The 9,615-nt window shown below is 52.8% G+C and overlaps 1 non-coding gene across 1 annotated transcript; it reads right to left on the reverse strand.

Moving 5' to 3' along the window:
• Positions 1-8,212: 8,212 nt before the first annotated feature.
• Positions 8,213-8,396, reverse strand: LOC140900611 (U2 spliceosomal RNA). The gene has a single exon (XR_012155680.1). It is a non-coding gene; the product is annotated as a U2 spliceosomal RNA (small nuclear RNA).
• Positions 8,397-9,615: the final 1,219 nt, after the last annotated feature.

Consider the following 9,615-nt stretch of genomic DNA (forward strand, 5'->3'; position numbering starts at 1 on the left):
GCTGGGGCTTCCCCCGCCCGCCCGGTGCTGCTGCTGGGCAGCAGAGAGGGGTCGGGGCGTGGGGGCTTGCCCTGCCCTGCCCCAGCGCATGTCTACAGGGGATGGGGCACCCATTTTTCCAGGGCCCCCCAACTGGCCGGTTGGACAATGCACAATTCTGCTCCCTGTGTTCCGGTTCAGGCCTCGGCCTCCTGGCTCCCCCCAGTTCGTCGCTGTGCACTGTGCAGCCCCGAGACGCCTTTGCATTGACAAAAGACAACGGAGCCGGCGAGAATCTGGAGCAAAGCGGCTGCCTGCCTCAAATGCTTCACTGCTGCCATGGCAACTGAGGAAATACCTGCAGATTTCCCCGGTGAGGGGGAGAGGGAGAAGCCTCAGCGTCCCCCAGGGCCCTGCCAGGCGCCTCGCCTCCCTCCTGCAGTCACCAGGCCGAAACAAGCCCGAAGGAGAGATTCCCCCAGGAGACGGAGAGGCAGGAAAAAGCAGAAGTGACAGGATCAGGCATCTGGACTGGGCTGAGCAGAACATGGAGGCTGCAGCCATCCCTGGGCCTCCCTCATGGTGTCTCTGCTCATGTCCCCTCCCCTCAGAGAAGCCCCAAGCCTGAGCTCCCTGCTAGACATAATTGGCCAGCACCTGCTGAAAACGGAGAGACCTGATTCCAGAGCTTCGCTGGGCTCCCGAGCAGCTTGCCGGGGTCAGCAGGTGTCAGCTGCCCTCTGAGCAAGCGGACGCACCTTGACAGGGCACTGTCGGGCGGAAGCTCACAGCGATGGGGCCCAGCTGGCTCAGACAGGGCACTGCCGGGAGGAAGCTCACACCGGTGGGGCCAAGCCGGCACAGACAGGGCACTGCTGGGAGGAAGCTCACACAGATGGGGCCCAGCTGGCTCGAACAGGGCACTGCTGGGAGGAAGCTCACACCGATGGGGCCTAGCTGGCACGGACAGGGCACTGCTGGGAGGAAGCTCACACCAATGGGGCCCAGCCGGCACGGACAGGGCACTGCTGGGAGGAAGCTCACACAGATGGGGCCCAGCTGGCAATGATGGAATTGTACTCTGAGGAAACTGAGAGCAGTGCAGAGGCCCAGTTTTTCCCAGAGATCCTTGCAGTAAAGAGAGGCAGAGCAGAAGGGGGACATGGGGGTGGGAGGGAAATTCTGTATCCGACCATCTCGGCTTCAGTGCCCAGGGGGCTGTGTAAATCACTTAGCGTTTTATGGAACAATAAAGACCTGCGTATCCGAGTCTTTGTGTCCCACATCCCGTATTATCCTCCTGGCAGAAAGCTCCATCTCCCTCCTGAAATCCATTCCAGTGCAGGGGATTAGCATGGTTTTAGGGAAGGGTTTTGAATCGGAAATGGGTTGCTTTCAAATCATTCTGCGTCAGCCATGACTCCGTCACTCATGGAGCCGTGGATTAAAACAGATATGAATATTATTACGGGGGGGTGGGGTGGGGTGGGAATCACCTTCCTGGGGAGCTGCACTCTGTCCATGCAGGTCTTATTCCTCACCTCCAGCCGAGCAGCAGACGCTCCTTCCAGAGGGCTAGCAGATTCTTAGACCAATTTTCAAGTGCAAACCTGATCCACATGGCATGAGACTACCCAGCACTGTCATTACCAACTCCAGCCCTTCAGGTTTCTTTTAGTCACAGACAAGATGATACTAATCTCTCCAAATCTATTTTAAAATCGTCGGCAGTCCTTGCCCTTTTTACCCACATCAAGTGCACCTGACCCTCAGTCTAGGTTGGGGTTTAACCCCTCAGAAGTGTATTCTCCTTTCTCAAGGTGGTCTGCGAAGAGAAGCTCACACAGATGGGGAGAAAATGGCTCTGGGTCTCTTTGAGCTGCTTTATGGTCTTGAGAAAAGGCCTGACAGATTTTTGCTTGCTCTTTATGTTACCAATCCCAAGTCCCGATTTCTCTGTTTTGCTCCCACATTGGACACCCAAAATCACTAGTCACTTCTGAACATGTAAGCCAGGGCTCTTGGCTGTAGGGCAGAGATTTTTCAGTTCAAAGCAGTTGCTGGCTCTGTTAGCTCTCGAGCGGAAAAAGAGCAAGACTTTTTGTTTGCATTCTTCACTGACATTGCTCTTCGTATTGGCCATGTCACTTTGCTACAGAACCTCTCTTGCCTCCTTCAACTATGTTCAATATAAAACAAAACCAAAGAGATGCTAGGCGTATGGGTGTTGTCAGATCACTAGGAAGGCCAGATGGCCTGTCATCTGTATGCCGGTCAGTTCAGGGGACTGGGAGGCAGGACTCCTGGGTCCTAGCTCTAGCTCTGGTCCTGATGCATTGTGTGTCCTTAAGCAAATCACTATGGTCAATATTTTCAAAAGAGTCCACTGATTTTTGGGTGTCTCAGCTTGTGGGTGCCAAACTTGATTTCAGTGGGAGTTCGGCTCCTAAAGACCTTTGAGGATCTGGGCCCTCAGGGCTGGCTTTTACAGGTGCCGAGCACCTGCAGCTCCCCATAGTTCCAGGATAGTTGAGGGCACTCAGCACCTGCCAGACTCCCATGGTGAATTAGCTTTCCCTGGTTCCTGGAGTTCCTTGACGGGAGTGCCAGTGCTGAATTCACTTGCCCCCCGGCCCCTTCATCGTTTTACCAAGAATTTAAAAATGGGGCTGTGATTTTAATCACTTTATAAATGTTTGTTTGTGTAATTTAGAGCGAGAATGCCTCTTCCTCCCATCTGTCTGAGCCATCTGCTCCCTTCATTATTTCTAAGCAATCCTGGACTTTGTAAAGTGATTGAGTTGGTGCAGAAATATGGGGAAACCTGCTGTGGGTATCACCTTGTTATAAGAAGCATCTGTTTGTACAGGCACCTTTTCCGGGTCTGTGATATATGGTGGATGGTGAAAGCTGCCTTATAATGATCAATGACTGTATGGAGTATTGACCTCTGAACTGCTGGCTGTCCAGAGTGCTCACCATCTGGGGAGCTTGATTGTTCTGGCCACTCACCACCACCAGATGTAAAAATGTTCCTCTCTAGGTTACACACAGAGCTGGGTAAAACTTTTCAACCTCAACTTTTTGGTGAAAAATGGAAATTCAGTGACTGAAATATTTTGAAAATTCAAGTTGATTTGGCTGAGTTGGTTCGGTTGGGGGGAAAAAAACCTACTGAAAAAAATTGAAACGAGTGTGGCTTAAAAATCATGAGGGTTTTTTAAATAACATGATTTAGGTTCTTTGACATCTTGTTTTTTGGTCACATTTTCAAATAGGTCTCTGCAAACATAGGGATTAGAGACTTTATTTTTGTTTAATGAAAGCTGAGCTTCTCACATAATCACATGACTCCAGCAGCTGGGGCATCTCATGAGATAACATCACAAGAATTGGGCAGTACTCAAGCAGTTACCACTGAAATTAAATAATTATCATCCTGAAGACATTTCTTTTGATTTTAGGTTTTCTAAAAGCTTCTTTTGCAAACAAAACAAAACAAACCCTCCAAAACCCTAACTCTAGTCCTGATCCTGTAATCAGATCTGCATGGGCAGATTCAGTGACTCGATCTATCTGTCTTAGGTCCTTATATGGCCCCCTAATATTTGAAGGGCTCATAATCTTCACACACACACACACACAAAGCCTTCTGAACTCAGGTTACACACACACACACAGAGCCTTCTGAGCTCAGGTTAGACACACACACACAAAGCCTTCTGAACTCAGGTTAGCTAACCAGGTTAAACTGGAAGTGAAAACACAGCAACTCAGCTTAGCAGCTCCAGGCCCACCTGGGACTGCCCTTTAGGCTCTCACTCTGCTGCTAATCCGCCCCTTCGCTGCTGCTTTAACCCGCGCTCCGAAACCCCTCGGGCCTTGCCAAGGTCACACAGGAAGCCTGTAAAGGAGAAGGGAGTTGAATCCCAGTCTCCTAGGCAAGTGTCCAAACCACTCTACCATCCTTCCTCTCTCAGGTCTATGGGTCTGTTGTGGGGACCTGATTGCAGGAGTGGGGGCTTTGAGTACACACCTGGCCCAACAGGGTCCCATTCACTTTCTGGGTATTGTTGTTACTGTTCTTACTTGTGACTGACCAGGTTGCTTTGTACAGTGCTCAGGGAGCCTCATGTGAGAGGAGCTTCAAATGCAAATTATATTATTGATTAAGTATGGCAATTATTTCCTATTCAGCCCACAGAGCTTTTCCCATGGGCCCTGATTGCGGGAGTGAAGAGCTTACAGTCCAGTTCAGACAAACACCTAGGCCAGCACAGGAAGACGTGGTGGCGGGAAGAGACACTGCCGGGCAAGGAAGCCTTTTCTGAAGAAGTGGGTTTTCTGGAGGGATTGATTATTTATTATTGCCCTGATTTTCAGACAGGTCAGGCCCCTAGAAGCCCCATTGCCACCCACAGAAATGGCAGTTGCTCAGTGCTCCTGAAAACCAGACCAGCTTTGTGCAATGCCAGGAGTGAGATAGGAAGTGGGCGTCCTAGGGGACAGTGTGGCAGAAGAGGGAGGCGGGAGCATTTGGAGGAGAGGAAAGAGAGGAATGTAATGAGCAAAAAGGCTGGGACTAAGATGAGATGAGCAGAGATGATGTAGGGGAAGTGGGGTTGTGAAGAGCTTTGAGGCTGAGAGCAAGGCCTTGGGCCCAGATCCTCAAAGGTATTTAGGCTCCTAACTCCCATTGATTTCAGTAGGAGTTAGGCACCTAAAGCCCATTGAGGGTCTGGGCCTTGATGTCCATCCAAAGTGCTCATGCTCGGGATTGAGGCCCATGGGGAGAGCCTGTCCATCCATCCCCAGTGCAGAATCCCCGGCTGCCCATTTGCCTTGTCTGACTCTCCTGACTGCTAATGAATGTGACTGATACGCCCACACAGAACGTCCCCGAACAGCGAGTCGTGGGGGGAGGAGGGCACAGAGAACCAGCAGCCACAGAGTTAGGGGGAGGGGGCACTTGGTACTAGTGGCACTAATGACATAATTTGGGTGGAGGTCAGGAAACTGAGGCACGGGGCAAGGAAGTGACTCATCCAAGCTCATGCAGGGGGTCAGGGTGGAAATGGGAAAAGAATTCAGGTTTCCTTACTCCTGATCCCCTACTGTAACCACTAGACCATGCTGTCTCCTTGTAAGTCCAGCTTCTGCCCCCCCTCCCCGCCCTTGAAAATCCTTTGCTGACACTTGTTCCCATGGTGCTCCTGGAGTTGGCCCTTCCTCTTGGTGAGCAACAGGCGCGTTGCACAGGGAAACCCCAATAAGGTTCAGTGGAGCAGAGGCCTGTTAGTGGAGCCCAGGGATGCCTGAAGAGCCTTGGTTTGCTTTCACATGTACTAGGGCCAGCCTGGACAGCACCTTGGCCCAGATTCTCAAAGGTATTTAAGCTCCTAACTTCTACTGAATTCCATAGAAGTCAGGAGCCAAAATACCTTTGAGGCTCTGGCCTTTCTCCTTGGCCAGCTGACACCCTGGCCTATGGCAACCCCAGGGCAGCTCTCTTACCTTCACTGGAGTTACACCAGGGTTGATTTGGCCCCTTGTTGTGACAACAGCATGTCACCTCTACACCCTTGAGATGTGTTCCAGTGGGCACAGGCTCTGACAGTGAAAACAGTGCAGCTGAAAGGAGCCAGCCGGACAGCCCCTGCTCCCCGCCCCAGTCAGAGCAAGCAGCTCACTAACCACAGGACAGGGGCAACCCCCAAACTCCCACCCAACCCCCCAACTCAATGGCCGTGTGAGCAAGCATGGGAGCTGGTGGGTGAGTGACAGCGGGCCTAAAAGGGGGCGGAGGAGAGATACTCTGGGACAAAGACAGAGTGGGGGCTGCGGGTGGGGGCCAGTTTGGCAGCGTTTTGTGTGTCACAGCCCATTGTGCACTGGCATTTGGCTGCATTGTGGTCAGGTCGGTTCTGGCCCCGTAATCCCAGATGGCAGCGTGGGTGCCCTTGTGAGTGGCGCATTCATCGCTCACCCTTGGGAAGGGAGGAGCGGGGAGGAGAGAGCTGCCAGGTGGCGACATGAAAGGAAAGAGCAAGGATGGCTTTTTCCTCCTGTGCCGTGCGTTAAACAAACACTTTCAAAGCCCCCTTTTGGCAGTTCTTGGACACCACCCAGGAACGCTTGCCCCCGTCCCTGCTGCGGGAATGAGAACCACCACGTCAGCTCCCGGCAGCAGCTGCAAACTGAATGCCTGGTGTGCCCGGACTGCAGACTGGAGCCAGGGAAGCAGGGGGCAGAGAAACCCACTTGGCTGGCACAGCTGGAGCCATCTCGGTTCTGCCACTCTTTTGCCCCCTGGGAGCCCCAGCTGGGTGTGCTGGATTCAGCAGGGGACTATGACACGCCTGGACAGAGAAGTTTAAGTGACTGTGTACGCGGTGGCTAAAGTTGATTGAAACAGAAGGGGCAGTTCTCCCTGCACCAGCAGAGGGGGAGGCGAGCTGGAGGGGAGCCGGGTTCAGAGGGAGCTCCCCTGTTTTAGTGGGCTGGGGGACGGAGACAGGAGGAGACCTCTCCTCTCGCGCCATCTTACTTTAACCGCTGCTTGTACCTGCACAGCTAAACACATGTTCCCACACATGTATGCACGCACACGGACCCTAACCATATGCACACTACTGCAGCTCACGTGTACATAAGAATTCCCAGTGGCACATGCACAAAGACATTATTATTATGAGTGTGGATTATGTGGATTCCAGTAGCGCCTAAAAGCCCCAGTCATGGTCTCGGCCCCAACGGTGCTAGGTGCTGTACAAACACGGAACAAAGAGACAGGCTCTGCCCCAAAGAACTTACAATCTAGGTAAACACATATGCCCATATACACATAGGCCCTCACACATGTACACACACACACATATGTATCTTAGCCAATACACAGCCACACACATGTATGCAAACACACACCCCTTTCCGGGACACGTACCCTTGCATCCACTGAGACCTGCCCTCAGACTGTTGTTATGCCAATGCTCAGCATCCTTAAAGCAGCTGTTGGCCTTGTGTGTTTCTTATGCTAGGGTGCCATTCATCTCCTGGGGCACAGTAAGGTGGGGGAGAAGGAGAGGTGGGGGGAACCCAGTGAAACTGCCTGGAATGAATGAAGTTGAGCTGGTTTCATGCAGGGAAGGACCAGCTCCCATCTCTGATCCTGGCTTGCATTTCACTGGGCTGCTCTCCATTTTTCAGAGTCTGAAGACATTTAACTGGCTGCAAGAATTGATTAAAATGATCCTCTGTCTTGCCCCCTTAGTAATTGCTCTTTCTGAAAGCACATGACAGCGAAAAGGAAAAGCTGCCTTCTCTAGGAAAAGCAGCCCGCAGGGCTGGAGTGATTTAATATCAATAGAAACACACCTGATTGTGAGACAGAAACCAAATCCCCCGGGGATAATCTGGAATTAGCTGCAAAACTGAGAAGCCTCAATTTGAGGCTTTGGGGGTCAAGTCCCCAGAAAGGGTCGGCTCTAGCTGAGTCCAGATTGCAGCAATTTGTGACTTACTGGCCATGAAAGAGACAAATTAAATTAGTGGCCGTGTAATTGTGGCTACGTACATTCCCTTTCGCAGCTGGCCCTGGCCAGTGGCTCGTTTCTGAAGGCAGTGCTTTTCAGCCCTTTTTCATTTGCGGACCCTTAACACATTTCGAAGGGAGGTTGTGGACCCCTTTGGAAATCTTAGACATAGTCAGCAGATCCCCAGAGGTCTGTGGACCACGGTTTGAAAACCACCGCCCTAAGGGGCAGAGGTGTGTGTCCTGTGACGTAGGTAACTCTCAGTCCCAACTCCCTCCACCTCACCGAATCCCTGACTCTGTGTGTGTTTCTCTTTGCCCGTCTGTCTCCCTTTATGCTCATCAAGACAGCTGGAGAAGGTGCCAGTTTGCCCTGATTCCACTTTTCCCAATAGCAGCTCCTCTGTGTTTCCCATCCAGCCCAGTGTAATCTCTGGGGAGGGAGCACCATTTGTCCAAGGGAGGGGAGGTGGCCAAGGCAATGATGAATGGGTGGGAAGGTGTCCACAAGATCCTCTCTACGGTCCACACTATGAAAATGTGTGAGAATTTCTAACACAATCCCATAGCTGCTTAGGGACTACATGATTGTCAATCCAGTGTGCATCACAGCCCGGCTAGAACTCAGGACTCCTATTGCCACTTGAGCTAAAGGAGAATCTCTGTTAGCTTTGGAGAGGCTCTGACATAGAGGGGAGCAGTTCTGGGTCCATCCAGCAGAGTGGAATGGCATGTGTGCATTGCAATGTTTTGCCTGCATCTATTCCATCCCCACATTCCAAAAATCAATGTAATATACAGTCCTCGAATAAAGGACATATCAGATATTAAACTGATAAGAACAGCTATAACTTAGATAATGTTTTTACTTCATGGTCCAAGAGACACAGACAAGATTTTCATCTCCAGGCCAAAAGACCAAAAACATCAAGACACTGGATCACGCGCCTTTGATAGGCCGAGAGACTACTTACACTTGGTCTTAGCTCAGAGAGCGGAGAAGCAATAGGGTAGGCACTCTGCATGCCCACACGCGCTGTGGCATAGAGAACGCAGTGCAGGCTTTACCCACAGAGCATTCTCACCCACTGGCAATAGAGCAGGGCCCCTGCACTCTGCAATTCCACAGCTGCAGACTCCCCCCCTTGCTGCAAGGTTCCGCACCGTGGTCTCACCGTGCTTCCTTTTTTAAATCTGGTTCCTGATCCCGACAGTGGCAAAGCAAACCTTGAAAACGTGCCCCGATTGGCTCAAAGGCGGAGGTGTCTGGCTGAGTCTGCAGACAGCCCGAAACAGGGGCTCTGAGATGTGAACTGCTGCATTCCCCACACCCAGGGGTTAAATAGGGCTCTCGGAGATAACTGTTTCAGTGGCAACATTGCTAAGGATTTCACTGGGGATCATTGCAGCAAACACACCCGGCTAGTGAGCCGACCCCACAATTGCTGCCTCTCGCTGCCCCCCAACTGCCCCTTGCCCCCCCACCCTCCCCCAGGCAGCTTCTAAGGTGCAAACAGGCCTTGATGTGAACTGGAGGGACAGGGGCAGCAGACTGACCTTCACATCACAGGGGGCTGCTGGCCTGGTTGAACTGAGTCATGTCCCCGATTGACGCCACTAAACCCCCCCCCGCCCCCGTATAGATGCGCCCCGCAATGTCCGGCCTGCCCCACCTCCTCCAAGGGCCTGGCTGCAAACCGTAGGCGCCGCTGGGCAGATCCCCCGCAGCCCCCTCGGCGGCGCTTTCACATCTGGCCGCACCGCAGCGGCTGGGATCGGCTGCGGCTTTGCACCAAGACCAGGGGCGTCGAATCAGGAAGCCTCCCCTCACTGGGGGGGTGGGGGGGCTGGTTTTAAGGCCCATTCCCGGCTTGGGCCCGTTTTTAAAGCAAACTTTTAATCAAGCCGCCTGGTTGGCGTCCCAGCATCACCCTCCCCCCCCCCCCACAGCCCCCAGTAACAGGCGTCCTGCGGGGGGGGGCGGCTGTCAATCATCGCTCCAGCTCCCATTCAGTCATTCTGCAGGGCTCTGAGCCGGACTGCACCAACCTGACCCAGGGAAACGGGGGTGGGGGGCAGGCGGCACCGGAGCCAGCCAGGCCACC

This window comes from Lepidochelys kempii, chromosome 19 (genome assembly GCF_965140285.1).
Source record: "Lepidochelys kempii isolate rLepKem1 chromosome 19, rLepKem1.hap1, whole genome shotgun sequence".
Lineage (NCBI taxonomy): Eukaryota > Metazoa > Chordata > Testudines > Cheloniidae > Lepidochelys > Lepidochelys kempii.